Source organism: Anabrus simplex, chromosome 1, assembly GCF_040414725.1.
Source record: "Anabrus simplex isolate iqAnaSimp1 chromosome 1, ASM4041472v1, whole genome shotgun sequence".
NCBI classification, from domain to species: domain Eukaryota; kingdom Metazoa; phylum Arthropoda; class Insecta; order Orthoptera; family Tettigoniidae; genus Anabrus; species Anabrus simplex.
The window spans coordinates 1,567,550,738-1,567,569,048 of NC_090265.1; the positions used below are offsets into that span (position 1 = coordinate 1,567,550,738).

General features: G+C 38.6%; 1 protein-coding gene across 1 annotated transcript in view; it reads right to left on the minus strand.

Moving 5' to 3' along the window:
* LOC136880897 (cytosolic phospholipase A2) overlaps positions 1-18,311 on the minus strand; it is a 421,785-nt gene that overhangs the window by 221,085 nt on the left and 182,389 nt on the right. The gene's annotated exons all lie outside the window — the stretch shown is intronic.

The following is an 18,311-nucleotide window of genomic DNA, read 5'->3' on the forward strand; positions in this document are numbered from 1 at the left end:
AGAGTTAATTTTCAGTAGAGTTATGGTGTAGCAAGGTTATAGTTGTGACATGCTTTTACGCAGTCAACTGTTTCAACTGTGTGTTAAGGTTGCAATCTCTATGTGCAGGGATTGGCATTTTTTTTTAATGGCAGCTTTGTGATGCAAGTGTTTTGTTTGTAACAGCAGTGTTTAAGGTTATGTGTGTGTTAATTTGTAAATAGATGTGAATAAAATAATTGTACCAACTGACAGCATCTCGTGTGAGTCTTTGTGGATACGTTAAGAGCAAGTTGGAAAAGATATCAACACTGACCTTCTGGGCAGGGAACAAGTAGTACATGATAGTGAATGGACATACACCAACCAATGACAGGAACAGGAAGGATCTGAAAGCAGCAGACAACTTCTGGGAGAAAATAGATTATTCCTAAGAAGCATACCAGACAGACAAGTGAAGATACTCGTAGGTGATTGTAATGAACAGGCAGAAGAGAAAAGCAAAAAAAGAGCATAGTAGGAGAGTACCCAAAACACAGAAGGACAAATAAAAATAGGTAAAGATTAACTGAACTGTGTCAAGAACACAAACTGAGACAGATGACAACACACTTCAGGGTCAAATCCAAATAAGAGAAGGAAAGGGCAAGCCCACGGACAAGTTTAGGGGAATTCCAGATTGATCATGTTGCAATAAGTTGGACAAACATTAACACCATTTACCAAGGTCAGGAAGAACACAAGGATGGAGTCAGATCACTACCTTACTGAAGTCAAGAGCTAATGAATACCGAACAGGGGTAGACAGCTACAGATGAATAGAGCAATGAGTAGGAAAATCAAGATTGACTAAGATGAATTAAGATGCAACAAGGTTAAGTACAAGGAGAGGATCCAAACACAGACTGAATGGAAAGACAGGAAGACAAACATGGAAAAAGAGGCTGAGTTATGGGGTAAAGAAGAAAAGTGGTGGTGAAACAAGGTCTGTGAGAAAGCAGTAGAGAACAGGAAAAAGGTCTGGAGAGACTAGAGCACCAAGAAGAACCCACGAAAATGGGAGGTCTTTGTAGAAGCAAGGAAATTTTTTAATATTCTTTTTTACACTACTGTACATCCAACTGCCATAGATAGGTCTTATGGCAACAATGAGATAGGAAAGTGCTAGGAGTTGAAAGAAAGCAGTCATGGCCTACAAGATGGGGATATGAAAGACACATGTGGGGGGTAAGAAGAATGACAGGGCACAGGTGAACTGCCTAGCCTTTGCAGACAACATAGCTATAGTAATAAGATGGAAGAAGGTGCAAAGAAACAATTCAAAAATTCAATTCTATTGGAAACCATAGAAAACCATCTTCAGACTGGCAAGAACACCACCAGAGACTTTTTTGGAAAGTTTGAGAAGAGACTGACAGGATACAAGGGCAAAGTACTGTTCAAAAGAGACAAGAAAGGAAACTTGGCCATAAGTGCGAAGGAGAACAGTAGAATGCTGGCAGAGTACTTCCACAACCTACAGAATTGTGAACCACCTGGAAACAAACTAGAATTTGGGCCAGATGTCGAAGAGAGACAGCCACGACCTCCGACCAGGGATGAGATGGACCCAGCCACAAGGAACCAGAAGATTAACAAGGTGACCAGAGATGATGGGGAATCAGTGTAGATGATAAAGTGGGGAGGTGACAAAGCGACAGACAACATGACACAAGTCATTCATTACTCAGATCTGGAGGATGAAGAAATTATCGGAATGGTGGAAGAATGCAATCATAGTACCAATACACAAGAAAGGGGACAAGAGGGATGCAAACAACTATAGAGGGATATTGTAACTACAGGTCGGCTACAAGGTGCTATTGAGAATCCTTCAGAAAAGAGCAGAGAACAGCTGGACAGTACAGTAGGAACTTACCAAGCAGGTTTGATGAAAGGACGAGGGAGAACAAAGAAGTTTATTCTGGAATAACTAATAGAACACAGAGCCTTGAAGAAAAAGAAGATGGTAATAACCTCTGCAGATTTCAAGAAGGCATACGACTCCAAAAACAGACAGACGCTGGGGAGGATCCTGAACACAGACATCAATCAATCAATCAATCAATACTGATCTGCATTTAGGGCAGTCGCCCAGGTGGCAGATTCCCTATCTGTTGCTTTCCTAGCCTTTTCCGAAATGATTTCAAAGAAATTGGAAATTTATTGAACATCTCCCTTGGTAAGTTATTCCAATCCCTAACTCCCCTTCCTATAAATGAATATTTGCCCCAGTTTGTCCTCTTGAATTCCAATTCCAGACGACTAGATGGCACCACAAATGAACTGATAAATGAGATATTGACAGGCACAAAGGCAAGGATGAGATTCATGAAAGCACAATCAGAAGATTTTGAGACAGAGACCAGCATCAAACAGGGAGATGGACTTTCCCCAATATTATTCAATATAGCACTGGACGAAGTTATCGGACAATGGTGGCCAACAAACGACACGATGGGGATATGAAAGACACATGTGGGGGGTAAGAAGAATGACAGGGCACAGGTGGACTGCCTAGCCTTTGCAGACAACATAGCTATAGTAATAAGACAGAAGAAGGTGCAAAGAAACAATTCAACAACATGAATAGAATATCCAGAAAGGTAGGACTATGGAATGTGTACAAAAAGACAAATACTTTGAACACCACAGGGGACTGGAAAACACCAAAAAGCACAATGCACAAGGTAGTAAAGTTAAGGACCCTGAAGAATGTGTATCAGGAAGAAACATGAGCAATAAGCGGATAAAAGAGAGTGTGAAAAAGATGAGGTTGACCTACCTTACAACCAGAAAAGTGCACAATAAAAGAAATATATATATAAGAAAACATAAATGTCCAATAATACTGCCTTGAGGAATTCCCCTCTTAATGATTACATGATCAGATAAAGCGTCACCTACTCTAACTCTCAAAGTTCTATTTTCTGGAAATATAGCCACCCATTCAATCACTCTATCATCTAGTCCAATACTGCTAATTTTTGCCAGTAGTCTCGCATGATCTACCCTATCAAATGCCTTGGATAGGCCAACTGCGATGCAGTCCATTTGACCTTCTGAATCCAAGATACCTGCTATATCTTGCTGGAATCCTACAAGTTGAGCTTCAGTGGAATAACATTTTCTAATCCCGAAACGCCTTCTTTTCAATCAGTTTTTAATTTCACAAAAATGTTTAATGTAATCAGAAAGAATGCTTTCCCAAAGCTTACATGCAATGCATGTCAAACTTACTGGCCTGTAATTTTCAGCTTTATGTCTATCACCCTTTCCTTTATACACAGGGTCTACTATAGAAACTCTCCATTCATTCGGTATAGCTCCTTCATGCAAACAATAGTCAAATTAGTACCGGTACCTCATATATGCTACTATATCCCAATCCATTGTCTTTAATACATTCCCAAAAATCATATCAATTCCAGCTCTTTTCTAGTATTCATCTTTTGTATTTTATTGTAAATGTCATTGTTATCATAGGTAAATTTCAATACTTTGTTAGTATTTAGTCACCTCCTCTATGTGGACATTATCTTTGTAACCAAAAAGCTTTACATACTGGTAGGTGACTGAATACTTGTACCCTCCAAAGTTCCTCGCATACACATTGCCCTTGTTCATTAATGATTCCTAGAATGTCCTTCCTGTAACCTGTTTCTGCCTTAAAGTACCTAACGATACCCTTCCATTTTTCACTAAAATGTTTATGACTGCCAATTATGCTTGACATCACAACCAATGAAAAACACATGGATTGTATGGTTATATTTGAATTGATGAAAACCATAACGGTATAAGTGACATTTTTTTTTTTAATGAGTTAAGCGCAGGATGTATCTTTTCACCAACAAAGAGATACAAGTGATAGCGGTAATATTCTGCGCTCTAGTGATGGGTGGTATAACTACGAATAGTATGCTTTATATGAGTGTTAAGATGTTTAAATGCCTTTTTCTCTAAATGATGACAATGCTACTTATACCGTTATGGTTTTCATCCATTCACTTCAATTCAATATTGAATAGGCGGAATGCTTTGTTTTCTGTATTTGAATTGTAATTGTCTTTCAATACGGATCACTATGAAAACTGTTATGATGTATGATTATATTGCATAAACAGAATATACTCAGCCAGGTATATTGTTGTGACTTTGCTTGCACCCTGATTCCACATATCTCCATCTAGTCTTTAGAGTACAAACTATCAGAAGTCTTTTAATGTGATGCCATCTGGCTGCTTGTTCATCAATTTCAATGTTCTATTTTACTCTAAGACTAGCAGGTAGCAAAGTAAACCATATCTCTCTTCGGCAGCGTCTATGGCCGAGTTTTTAATGAAGGGAAACATGCAAGGGAGTCATGGTGATTAGTGCAGAAAGTGATGGTGGTTGTACCGGCTGGTACACCTATACGCCGCACATTTGAATTTTCCGCCTTAAAGTACTCCTCTACAGGAGAAACTGTGAACTTAAAACTGGATCTACTTAAACTTTTGCTCTGAAGATGTCACTGTGTGAATTTCGACGTGTTTTCGTTTACTATTTACCACGAAGTTTGGACATTGTCTCATAGATGTCTCTACTAAAAAAACTATGATCATGCACCCTAGTGCGAAGTGTGGGAACTTTCTTGCAGATATTTTGTACTCATTTCTTATTACTAAATTTTGTTCTTTCATTTGTGGGTTGGCAATATCAATCTTTTCTTTCCGCCAGTTTTGAAGTTAGCCAATCAATTATTTCTGTAATTAATTTTCAGCCAATCCCGTATGTCTTCTTCGATTTTGTGTGTAACTGTGTACTGTAGCCAATAAACGCCTGTGGGTGTGTCTTAATTATTCATGAAAGGTCTCAAATCTTCCCCGAGGGTATAAAAACTGCTGGTTTTCTCATCTCTCGGCCACTTCATCAACATCTAACTTAGTGTATGGACATGTAGCAGGAGGCGGGAAGCGCCTCTTTCTTCAGGCAGCAGTTTTTCAGTAAGGTAATGGCCACTTAACATCTTTATTTCTTGCTAGCTCAGCAGTTTAACTGGCGGGGAAGGTCCGAAACCTTTACCATGTAACCTATCTCTATAAACATGTAAATCTCTTCCATTTTATGTAAAAACTTCATATATCTTTAACTGTCAATCAGGGATAGAGAGTGCTTTACCCTCTCGAGCTCCCCTTCATTTTGATTTAAGGTGACTACGTTTTCGTAACCGATTTTCTACTCTTCCTTAATGTGTTAAATTTATTCAGTATATACAAGTCACCTCCATAGTTTGGGAATAGCTCCTGTTTCATCGGCCTAGTGCCTCTTAGGTTTTAAGAAGTTTCATGTAGGAGTGCAAATTCATGCCTCCATTCAGTTTTGCATTCTGGGCCATTTACTTAACCTATTCTTTTTCTACTAAGGCCCAGTAGGTTGGGTACAAGATACCCCTGTTTCATTTTGTGTAAGTTGTGCCTTGATGGCAATTTAGTGTAAAGCCTGCTATTGCCTTTAATAGGCTTGGAAAACTGAGAGCGGGTCAGCTCTTTTAAGTATTGGAAAGGTGCCTCTAGGAGGCGTGACATTGCTAGGTGGGAGCAACTGCTCCATGTTATTAGGCGATTTCTGCCCTTTGGTAAATATGTGTTTGTGAGCTGAGAGCTCAGAAATTGTAAAACTTGGGGCTTGAAGCCCAGATTGTTAAATTGTCTCTAAATTTTGGCTTTTTCCTGGTCTTGTACCTGAGTGTCGGTTATTTGTTGACTTCTTGTTATTTGTTAAATTTTGAAATTCTATGTGAAAACTGTTAAGTTTTGCTATTTTCAAAAATATAACCTTTAATGAAATTTTAATTCATATCTCGGCTTTGTAGTTAGACCCATTCACCCTGGCGCCTTCTTTCACCTCTGCTGTTCCACAGATACCTCGGAACAGTGGTGATTACTGTTTTAAGAGGAAGTACAACTTGGCAACCATCCTCTATTAACCTATTTCATGCGTGATGTTTTGGCGCATGAATCAAATAATGAGCTCAGCTTGCAATGATCCAGCGCCTCACCTATTTTAACATAATAAATTCCCTTTGCAATATAATTTCTAACAATATACACTCTAAGGAATAAGAGGCATGTAAGAGGGCGAATAAATAAGTAAGTTACACTTCCAAGTTATGGCCATTTATGAAACCACCTACACATAGGCAGCACAGCTATGACAACATGTAAGGTAAGTTCACTTTACCACATAGTCCCCAAGAGACTGCGTACATTTCTCGGAACAGTCAACCAATTAAACGATTCTGGATGTATAGAAATCACCTCCAGTGCTATGTAACCACCTAGAGACAGTTGCTTTCACCTCCTCATCATTTTGGAATTGTCATCCACCGAGATCCTTTTTCAGCTTACCGAACACATGATAACCGCATGACGCTAAGTCTGAACTGTATGGAGGATGTTGCCACACCTCCCACTTGAATCGCTGCAGCTTGGACTTTTGGCGGGCCTTGTTAGGTGTTGCGTTATTGTGCAGCAAAATCACACCGGCGCTTAATTTTCCCCTACCATTTGTCTTTAATTACCGTATGCAACAGGTTCAACGTTTGACAATACGAAGAAGAGTTGACTGTTGTGACTTTCGGCATAAATTCCATGTTCACCACACCCTCCGTGTCAAAGAACACTGTCATCATTACCTATCCTGCTGAAGGTTGGACTTTGGCCTTCTTTCATGGTGATAATATGGTGTGCACCCATTCCATCGATGTTCTCTTTGTTTTGTGCAGGGGCTTTGAAGTGGTGGACCCACTTTTCATTCCCTGTGGTGATTCGCCACAGAAACTCATTTCCCTACACAGAATACCATTGCAAAAATGCCAGTGACAATTGGAAACGTTGTCCCTTGTGAACATCAGCGAGCAGACATGGACCTATCTTGAATACAATTTACAAAATCCAAGGTGCTCGTGACCAATGGAGAACACACTGCCATACGAAATGTTCAGCATGCTGGCAATTTCTTGCAGTGTTATGTGCCAATTCTCTCTAATGATCCCAGCCACACGGTCAACATTTGCAATGCTACTGAATGTTCTGGGCCTACCTTCGCGATATTCGTCCGTGAGATCCATGCGGCCAGCGTCAAATTGCTTACACCACTTTACAATACCTGGGCAAGAAATTGCATGCACACCATATAAATCAGTGATTTCATGATGAATGCCCGTGCAATTGAGCTGTTTAGCCCATAGAAACCTGATCATTGCAAGCACCTCCAATCTGGAGTGAACATCCAGTTGACACGCCATTGAGCCTAGTCCACTCTGCACACACAACACGACGGCATACCACAATAACAGTCCTATCGGACGTGTCAACAGTTACTGTAACTTGCTCCACATTGGCCACGGTCACGACATACAGCATGCTCTCGTGGTGAGCTAGTGTAACTTACTGTTTGATTTGCTCTTGCACTGTTGGTAAACAATGCTGTCTGTATTTCTGCACGATACTGGAATTGTTGAACAACAGTTTTTCATCGGTATTCATTATGCAGTACAGCAGTTTTTGCGGTAATGATGACACTTGTAAATATTGTTTCAGCTGGCGATTGTGTCAATAATGATGTTTCGGAAAACTAATCTGAGTTTGAAGATAGTGATAGCAACAGTGAAAGTTACTGAAGTGAGCAGAACATTGAAGTGAGAGTGAAAGTGCCACACCAGGTTCTTCCAAACGAGAGCAGCCAATGACACTAAAGAACCATAATAATTGAAAATTGGAGAAAAAAGGACAATAATCCTGATATATATCCATTTCGTGGAAACAGCCATCTGAACTTGTGATACTTTTAGAGAAGACAGATCCACTCTTTTTGAAATTATTTCAAATGAAACCTTTCTACCACAGCTCGCAGACACTCAAGGAATGAATAGGTAAGTCATAACCTTCAATGGCATGAATGCGAAATTAAAGTAAATCACCTGCATTAGTTATTATTTCATGCATGTTTTTGTGTGACAGCTATGCTTAAAGTAGGGCCAGGCAAAATTAAATCAATAATGTGCAAATTATACCAAGGATTTCTTGTTCTTTATTACATATGTGCTTTGGGCCAGTTTTCTTTGATATCATCATCAGCTTACGAATATCATTGTACTGATCCACAATAACTTTTACTCAATACTGATAGAGAGAATTTCCACCTTTCAATAATTTTATTTTGCCCTACATATACATAGGACTAACATATTATATACATATGTTAATTTAGGACAATTTGTCTCATTATTTACTTTAGCTGAGGATGTTTCATATCTAAAACTGACACAAACAGTTAAAACACATAAAAGAATAATTTAAAAGCCAAAAACATTTATGTTACTAGTATTTTGCTTATTCTCATTTACGATTTCTTCTTCTTCCTCTGCTTTTTCTTCTAATTCTAATTTGAAGTTAAAAGTTCTTATGTCCTTGATGTTGTGTTAAAATGATCAAATGTTTGTCTTATATATGGTACTAGCTGTAGTACCCAGCGTTGCCCAGATAGTTTTTGAATGTTTGCCTTTAAAATTTATATTATCATTTACTTATGCTAGTTGCTTTACGTCGCACCGACACAGATAGGTCTTATGGCGACGATGGGACAGGGAAGGGCTAGGAGTGGGAAGTAAGCGGCCGTGGCCTTACTTAAGGTACAGCCCCAGCATTTGCCTGGTGTGAAAATGGGAAACCACGGAAAACCATCTTCAGGGCTGCCGATAGTGGGGTTCGAACCTACTATCTCCCGAATACTGGCTGCACTTAAGCGACTGCAGCTATCGAGCTCGGTCATTTACTTATGTGTGAAGTGACTTTTTACAGATTTCCTTTTTTGACTTGTAGATTGATATCTTATGATCTATTATGTAGTTTTAGAGTTGTTTAGACAGGTTTGATTTCAAGTTTTAGATTATTTAATTTTCAAGTAAAACTTTGTCCTTAGGGAAGCTTGAATTGACTGGAAAGTATTTGATCCTGTCAAAAATGAATAAGTGATAACTATATGTATTCAGCTGTCGCACTATAGATACAATGTACAGGATTTCAACTGTCAATGAGACTGTCACCTCTTGCTCCCCATCCCTAAGGGAGAAAAAAATCTGAATTGTCACCATTCATCTCAGTGACCCCAAAAACTGTGGATTCGACACTATTTTTGATTATTTTTATATCTCACTCCCCCCCTCACCCCCAGTCCAAAGGGGGATGAATTAAAAAATTCAGAGTGCCACTGTTCATCTCGCAATCCCGAAAACTATGGATCTGAAACTATTTCAGATTTTTTTTTTTTACCTTACCACACTTGCCCTTCCCCCCACACGGTTTGTCTGCTGATACTAAATCATAAGAGTACCAAATTTGGTTGAAATCGCTCCAGTGGTTTAGGAGATGTAATACATACATACAAACAATGACATATATATATATTATTTTTATACTTCACCCCCTTTCCACCCCCCAAGGAGTCCTATGAGTGTTTTACACAACAGTATATTTTTTCCAGATAGTAAGTCATATGTGTACCAATTTTGGTTGGCAGCTATGCCCAAATGCATAATCTTGTTGCTGTAGAATTCTGGAGCTGACATCATGGTTACGGCAGTTTATTTCTTTATCTGATTCCTAGAGCAGGGGATCTCCATAACAGTTGGTTTTAGGGCCTTAAAACATGGTTTTTGGGCCCATAGGGCTTACCGAGTTTTCTTCTTTGCACCAAGGGGCTTAAAATGAGCTTTGTCTCGTCCTTGTACGACAAACTTAATATTTCGCCTATAATAGCCTATTATTTTTATATCTCCCCACATCGTCTGCCCCCTCAAATTGTTTTGAAAATAAAATACAACCCATGTCCCTCAGGGATAAAGTATATATACATTACTAAAATAATTTTTAGAATCAGTCCAGTAGTTCCTGCGATTACCCATTACATACAAAGTTTACCTTTTACCTCTTTATATATTAGTATAGATTAACACTAGAACGGCCGACACTCTGGCACTCCTAAAACGGCTGCGGCGGTCAATTTGACCGCTGTATTGAAATTTAGTGTTTGGAAAGATTATACAGCATATCTTAATAGCACAATTTCTCAGGAAATATTTCCAAACATTGTCATCACTATGCTTTATTTACTGTTATTACAACAATACAACAATATAGAATTTAACATTATTGGTATGAATTAAATCCTTTCATCCTACAGGGTAGGCCTACAAGTCTTTCTTGCTGTGATTAGCTACTTGACATTACAATTCACTCACACAGACTCTTTCTTGACCTTGTCCGTGAATTTTCCGCACACAGCTTTGTTACACAATGAGCACACATCCATTGTTTTATTGCCATTACAACGTGCTATCTGACACTGACGCCTTTTCATTGTAGTAGATTCTTCCTTGTTGCCTCGTGACATTTCTGGATCATGGATTGCTGCCTTTTGTGGTTTCTTCCTTACATACGAGTCTCTTAGTTCCTGAGCCAACTGAAGCAAAAATGTTCTTCGACTAATTTTCTTTCCAGTGACACCTGTATAGAGTACTCGGGCATTTATCCCTGCAAAATCTAGCATATTGTAGAAAACCTGAACCGGCTAACGTCGGGATGGTGCTTTCGTTGTGTAAAAGCACGCTATTTGATCTACTACGTCCACTCCGTATTTTGTTGCATTGTAATACTTATTTGTTTCAGGCAACTTCATTTTGTGACTGCTGTCTACACTTACATTTGGATGCACCGTACTCAAAATGATAACATTCTTTTGTTTCTTCTCTTGATACACATTGAGTGTAGTGTCATCACGCTTCAACACTAAGGTGCTATATAAATCTGCATTCAAATTTCGCACTACCTCAGGAACTTCTCGCCACGATTTATTCACTGTACCCACAATACTTGTTCTCCTCTCTTTCAGTTTTTCCGCAAGACTCACCGATGTAAAAAAACTGTCAGTTGTTACATTTCTTCCCTTGTCCATGAATGGAGCAACAAGACGTAGAACTACATTCTCAGACAATGTCTGGCCAACTGGTCGTAATTCGTCCTTTCCGAGGTAAGGGAACGCATTCAAGATATATTTTGAATTTACATCCACGTTGACCCAGAATTTGATGCCAAACTTGTCAGGTTTGTTTGCCATGAATTGGGTGAATCTACATCTGCTTTTAGTAGGAAATAGTTGTTCATCAATGCACATGTTTGTATCTGGCTTGCAGCATAGTTGACAGTTATCTATGAACTTATTCTAGACCTCTGACATCAGCGCAAACTTATCATTCTGCAGACGCTCTGACCTTGTAGATTTCATGTCGAAATGCAGGTAACGCATAATACTTTTGAACTTCTGCCGTGACATTGTCCCACTAAAGAAAGCTGGGCCCCAGTCTTTCAACCAAAGAAAGACGACAGATTTACCCTTCACACCATATACACCACGAGTGTAAAATAATGCAATAAATGCATCCAACTCTTCCAGTGAAATGGTCCAGATATTCTCTTGAAGTCTCCTCCTAGCCTCTGTCTCAGTACATTTTTTATATGACGAATAATTGATTCGTCAATCAACAACCGAAAAGCACTCGCTACATTATCACAAACACTGCGCTTAGCAAATGCAGTAGGACCACTAGCTTCACGTAAGATGTTCTGCTCAGTACGTTTTGATGTTGAAGAAGCACCAACTTCAATAACATCCCATGGAAAACCATCACAAGCAATCAACTGATTGTTGAGATTGTTCACAGCGAGTGTACTATTAGCTTCAGGAAGAGCTGATAACTGCTGAGGTGCACTTTCAACTTGAAAAAGGGAAAGAACTATTTTAGCAATTTGATAATTCCCTAATATTACTAAAAATAAGGTTCTATAACTAACAGAACAACGAAAGCCATATGAGAAACACTACAACTAGAACAAAATAATCATATAAGTGCACTAACAATAAATCATGTCATATTACTTCATGATTTTTACTAACCTGATTTTCCAGTATTTTGAGGGTGCATAAATTTCATAATCGCACCACTCCAGGACATCATCACTATCTGCACTTTCACTCTCGGAATCACTGTGAACTGTACGTGGAATGTATTCCAGATCATCACTGTCTGCTGAATAATTGGATTCTTCAGGACCACCCTCATTTTCTGGAATATTTTGCAGTCTACGGAGTATCTCCTGCTCACTGAGCCCACGTGAACGGCGAGACATACTACTCCCAGAACACAACCACCAGTGCGCAAAAAGAATGGGTTGGATGTGTTTATCTTGAGCAGGATCAAGACCATTGTCTTAATGGACTTATTTATTTGTACAGTTCTAACAAAGTGCACTGCTCCATTATTGTGTATAAATCTGTATTATTCTATAACAATATCGTAGCTCAAACACGAATCCATCGATCTATAAAATATTCCTGGTCAGTTTGACCAGTGGCGGCTCGTGATGATACTAGGAACACTAGGAATCAATTAAATCAATTAAATTAATCTTAAATCAATCCGCCATTGAATATATTATCCATTGTACAATTCCTCTGTACGAGCCTTTGGCTCGTTGGAATTAATTATTTAAATAAATATCTATCTATCATCTACCTTCTTATTTCTTGTATATGAAACTGCGATTGTAGGTTCTGTTTTTATCTTTGAACGATTTATGCTAAGCTCTGGTCTTGGTCGGCCCATTTCTTTAGCTAATAATCTGTTTTCGTAATGAAGATATTTTGTTTGTAAGTAGCTCACTTGATTCATTTTAAAAACACTTATGCTCGCAGAGGAATACACTCAGATACATCACACTAATCTTCACACACTTTCCAGACTTACAAAGAACATCGACACCAATGGACACGATTAATCTAACAGACGTACAAGGTAAGCACAGGTTTGCTACAAACACTACCTTTGCTCGCGTTAATAATACATATGCCGTTAAAAATTAAATAACTGGAGGTTCAACCTATTCAATACATTTCTATTTAAATGGGACCGGTTTCGACCTTAGTCTAGGTCATCATCAGCCATAAAAAACATGTAAAATGTTTAAGAATGTTGGAGGTCAGTTTTTCACTGTTAGGCACAAAGACACGACATCACATTCTGTTCTGCACAAAGTCACAACATTAACAATCAACTTGCGAAGATCAAAAAGGCTTGAATTCGCAGACGAACAGATCTGTAGAAGAAAGCCGCCAGCTCCCGGTGACTACGTAGCACACTCAAGGTCACGCGCTGCGGCCAAACACCGAAGTAGAGTGGAGAAAGTTTCGAAGGTCCAGAACCTGTCACGGCTGCGGGAAGCCAAGTGCGTATATAAAAGTATACGATGCCAAGTAGTATAACCGAATGAGCACCCGTACTCCAGCTAAGATCTTGGTAAACAGTTGACTTGAAAAAACAATTGTAGAGAGAAGAAAAAAATGTAGTAAAAAGCGCAATATCAGAAAACAAATGAAAACTTAGGTTATGATTGAAGTAGTCGAAGTTGGCGCAAGACAAAAATTTTTTTGAAAGAGGAGAATAAATTAAACGAGGAAGAGTGATAGTGAAATAAGAGAAAGAATAAAAGAAATTGAAGTTAGATGGTAATGAGGAAAGATAAGATAGGGAAATGAAGGAGGGGTAGTTTAAGGTGGGTTAGGAGGGTGGGTTATTGGAGGTAGAAAATGTGGGTGGGAACTATGTAAGACATGGAAAATAGAATTGGGGTTTTGGAATTTGAAGACACAATAAAACCAACTGCTTTTTCCACCTTCACTTTTACTCAGGATGCTTATAAAATAACTAATATCTTTAAAAAACATAATATGAAAATTTCTTTTAGAACTAACAATAGAAGTCTTGATATCTTACACAACTCTAAATCTCTAAATAAGTCTAATGCCTTTTCTAAATCTGGTGTATACAGATTTAAATGCAACAACTGCAGTTCCTCCTACGTCGGACAAACTGGCCGCAACTTCAATATCAGGTACTCTGAACATGTCAACGCCATTAAATACAACAGATTCTCTGCCATAGGACAGCACATTCAAGACTCCAAACATAATTTCACCACTATTGACAATGACATAAACATACTTAAAATCATTAACAAAGGCCCCCTCTTAAACATTACTGAAAATTGCTTTATCCACCTTGACCAGTACTTCAACCCTAATTTCAATTTAAACGACATTTCTGAAAAACCCAATATCCTTTTTGACTTCCTAATTCTTCTTCTCAAAAATTCCAAATTCCAAAACCCCAATTCTATTTTCCATGTCTTACATAGTTCCCACCCACATTTTCTACCTCCAATAACCCACCCTCCTAACCCACCTTAAACTACCCCTCCTTCATTTCCCTATCTTATCTTTCCTCATTACCATCTAACTTCAATTTCTTTTATTCTTTCTCTTATTTCACTATCACTCTTCCTCGTTTAATTTATTCTCCTCTTTCAAAAAAATTTTTGTCTTGCGCCAACTTCGACTACTTCAATCATAACCTAAATTTTTTTTTTTTTTTTTTTTTTTTTTTTTAAATAGCGCACTGTGCATATAAGTTTTCATTTGTTTTCTGATATTGCGCTTTTTACTACATTTTTTTCTTCTCTCTACAATTGTTTTTTCAAGTCAACTGTTTACCAAGATCTTAGCTGGAGTACGGGTGCTCATTCGGTTATACTACTTGGCATCGTATACTTTTATATACGCACTTGGCTTCCCGCAGCCGTGACAGGTTCTGGACCTTCGAAACTTTCTCCACTCTACTTCGGTGTTTGGCCGCAGCGCGTGACCTTGAGTGTGCTACGTAGTCACCGGGAGCTGGCGGCTTTCTTCTACAGATCTGTTCGTCTGCGAATTCAAGCCTTTTTGATCTTCGCAAGTTGATTGTTAATGTTGTGACTTTGTGCAGAACAGAATGTGATGTCGTGTCTTTGTGCCTAACAGTGAAAAACTGACCTCCAACATTCTTAAACATTTTACATGTTTTTTATGGCTGATGATGACCTAGACTAAGGTCGAAACCGGTCCCATTTAAATAGAAATGTATTGAATAGGTTGAACCTCCAGTTATTTAATTTTTAACATCAATAATTTCAATACGGAACAATGAAATTTTTATCTTTAAATACATATGCCGACAAGAAAGTGTAGCTGGGTGCTATCTAGTAGGCTGTAGGAGAAGTAAGTTCAAAATACGAACTAGCGCTGAAGTGTCACATCGTAGAAATACTGTGACCGGGTCAATGGAATTTGCCATAACCCCCTTCACCCCTTACAGCTCGCAGAATGAGGGAATGATGTTCAGGTATAAGAACGAGTCGGTCCCATCCAGGATTAGACCTTACTATGTTGCCTAGTTTAGTCCAGGGCTGCTAGAACAAGAACAACCATGGTGAATCATAGCCTCTTGAACTCACTGAAGGTGGTCGTGACAGTAATCGTGCATAATGATTTATAATAGTTTTAATCGTTGGAGGGGCACGTGACCATGTGACCTAAAGGCAGAACCGCGCCTGAGTTTGACCACTCCGGCCGTTCTAGATAGGTTGATGATTTTTACGCCACTGCTTGAAATTTTCAGTCTAAATAAAATGTTAACAAGAAAAACAGCTTACCACATGAGCATTTCCATTTCGTAAACCTCCGGTCATAGGAATAAAAATCATGGACATGGCAAAGTATTAAAGTTCCCCCATCGGTCAAATTGACCGCTGCTGCCATTCTAGTGTTAATGAGCTCCTAATGTATAAACTGCTGATGATTTTTTTTTTTTTTTTTAAATTCTAAAGAGACTCTTTTTTGTTTGGCAGGGTGAACTCCTCTCTACCATAGTTGAAGTTTGGTATTTGGTGGTGTCTTCACTGTCAATAAGACGTTATTTTATAAAAGAGTCTAAAAAGAGAAAAAGGAACAGAGGTTTAATTTACTGAGGAGAAAACCTTGCTATTGTGATGTGAAAATGTTAAAAATATATTCATACCTGCCAACTTTTAGAAACCAAAAATAGGAATAATTTTTAATTCTTGGATTTCATGACATATATTCCACCACAGTCTACGTGAAAATAGGTCAGGATAAAAGGCATACATATCTACAGTTACAATGCAAAATGACCATTAAATTTAAAATCTTAAACTAAGAAAACATAAAAAATGGTTACAAGAAAATGTACCTAATCACTCTCATTTATGACACTTACATACGAATCATATTTATGGTACACCGACACACACAACAAAATGCATAATACCATATTTTCTTGCGTAATTAACACAATTTTTTGACGAAAAATACTGGCGAAAACTTTGGATGTGTAAATTATTCAAGGAATTCAGATCATTACAAATTATTTACAATTCATTTACATTTAAGAAATTGAACACTGGCATATTTGTAACCTGTTAACTGCTGTATACTGAGCATTTTAGCCATACTTTGAGACTTTATAATTTGAACACTTGTTGAGATAAATAAATTACGAGAGGCGTATTGCAGCTTTCACAATACCATCACGTCTCTTTCCTAGATCATTTCCCAGTCTCTTTTAGTGATGTTTCTGAGCACACTTTACACACTCTTGTAGGTCTTGCCTTATGTTCTGTTGATGGCATTTTCATTGGAAAATGGCAAGCTGCAAGACGGTTGATAGAAGATGGTGGTGACGGCGGAGCTTTCTAAAATTCCTCTCCTCCTTTCTCCGCAAATGCGTAAATGTAGTCATTCAGATGACAAATCTTATTGTTATCTCTCGATTTCTTGTACATAATGAAGGAATTGACCACTGCCACGGTGAAGAGATGAAAAAATACTTTCTTCCACCACTTCAAAGTTTTTCTACCAAATGGATAGTAAGCTAGTAGCTGGTCGTTGCGGTCCACACCAGGTTTGTTTTCATTGTAATCTAAGACAACGTCTGGCTTCACTTTTTCCGTTGTACCAAATCTAGATTTTACCTTGATTGTCGAGGCCAAAACACTATGTGCTGTCGATAACATGTACACATCACACGAATCCCTCCACTTCAAACAAAGCAAGTGATCACTTCTACGGAATGAAAATTCTGCTTTCTTCAGTGGGAAATTCATGAGTTCTTTTGGAAGCCCCCTTTTATTTTTCATTACAGTACCCACCGCAAGGGTTTTTCCTTCCATAGCTCATAAAATAACGTCGGGCTTGTGTAAAATCTGTCCATATAGATGATATGCAGTGTTGCCAACTTATATTTTCAAGATCCGCTAAAATTCCGCCAAGAATTCAAATCTCAAATAATGAGCAATAAAAATGAGCAAACCCGTCGAGTTGGCCGTACGGTTAGAGGCGCGTGGCTGTAAGCTTACATCCGGGAGATAGTGGGTTCGAATCCAACTGTCGGCAACCCTGAAGATGGTTTTCCGTGGTTTTCCATTTTCATACCAGGCAAATACTGAGGCTGTACCTTAATTATGGCCATGGCCGCTCCCTTCCAACTCCTAGGCCTTTCCTATCCTATCGTCGTCGTAAGACCTATCTGTGTCAGTGTGAGGTAAAGCCACTAGCAAAAAAGAGCAATAATAATAATAATAATAATAATAATAAATGTCTGCACTCACCTGATCTGTGAGTTTTACTGGGATTAACCCCCTGCCTGCGAGCTAAAGCTTGTAGGCGTTTTAGTGCTGGGTGCAAACTAGGTGAATCCCCTACCTCAACGGCCACACACAAAACAGGCCAGTTCATTACGAGCACCCGATTTATTGTGCCAACTACCCTGCAGATTGGGTCGTGTGTAGAGGCCTAAACGGTATTCCTTCATAGCATAAATATAAATGCTACTCTCTCACAGTTTCATTATCTGTTGTCATTCGTCAATTAAGACAAAGTACCCTTTCCCCACTCATTACAAATTTATGACAACATGATCTCATAACATCAAATCCAAATAACATGTTTTCCTCATGTGACTGCTAGCTCCTGTTAAGAAATACGGAATAGCTTGGAGACAGACTGGAGTACATAATTTAGAAAAACCGTAAAATGGATAAACCACTAAATTCCGCTAGCCTATAATAAATCTAGAATTCCGCCAAAAAATCCGCTGTCCGCTAAATGATATATTTCTCCGCCAGCAGTCTTCTAATTCCGCCAAATTTAGCGGAAAATCCGCTAAGTTGGCTACACTGATGATATGACCTCGCCCTAATAGGTTGCCGCAAAGTTCACGAACCAATGTTGTGATGGAATTGTCCTCGTTTCTGGCCCTTCCAGAGTACATTTTTATGTTTACTACATAACCGGATTTGGCA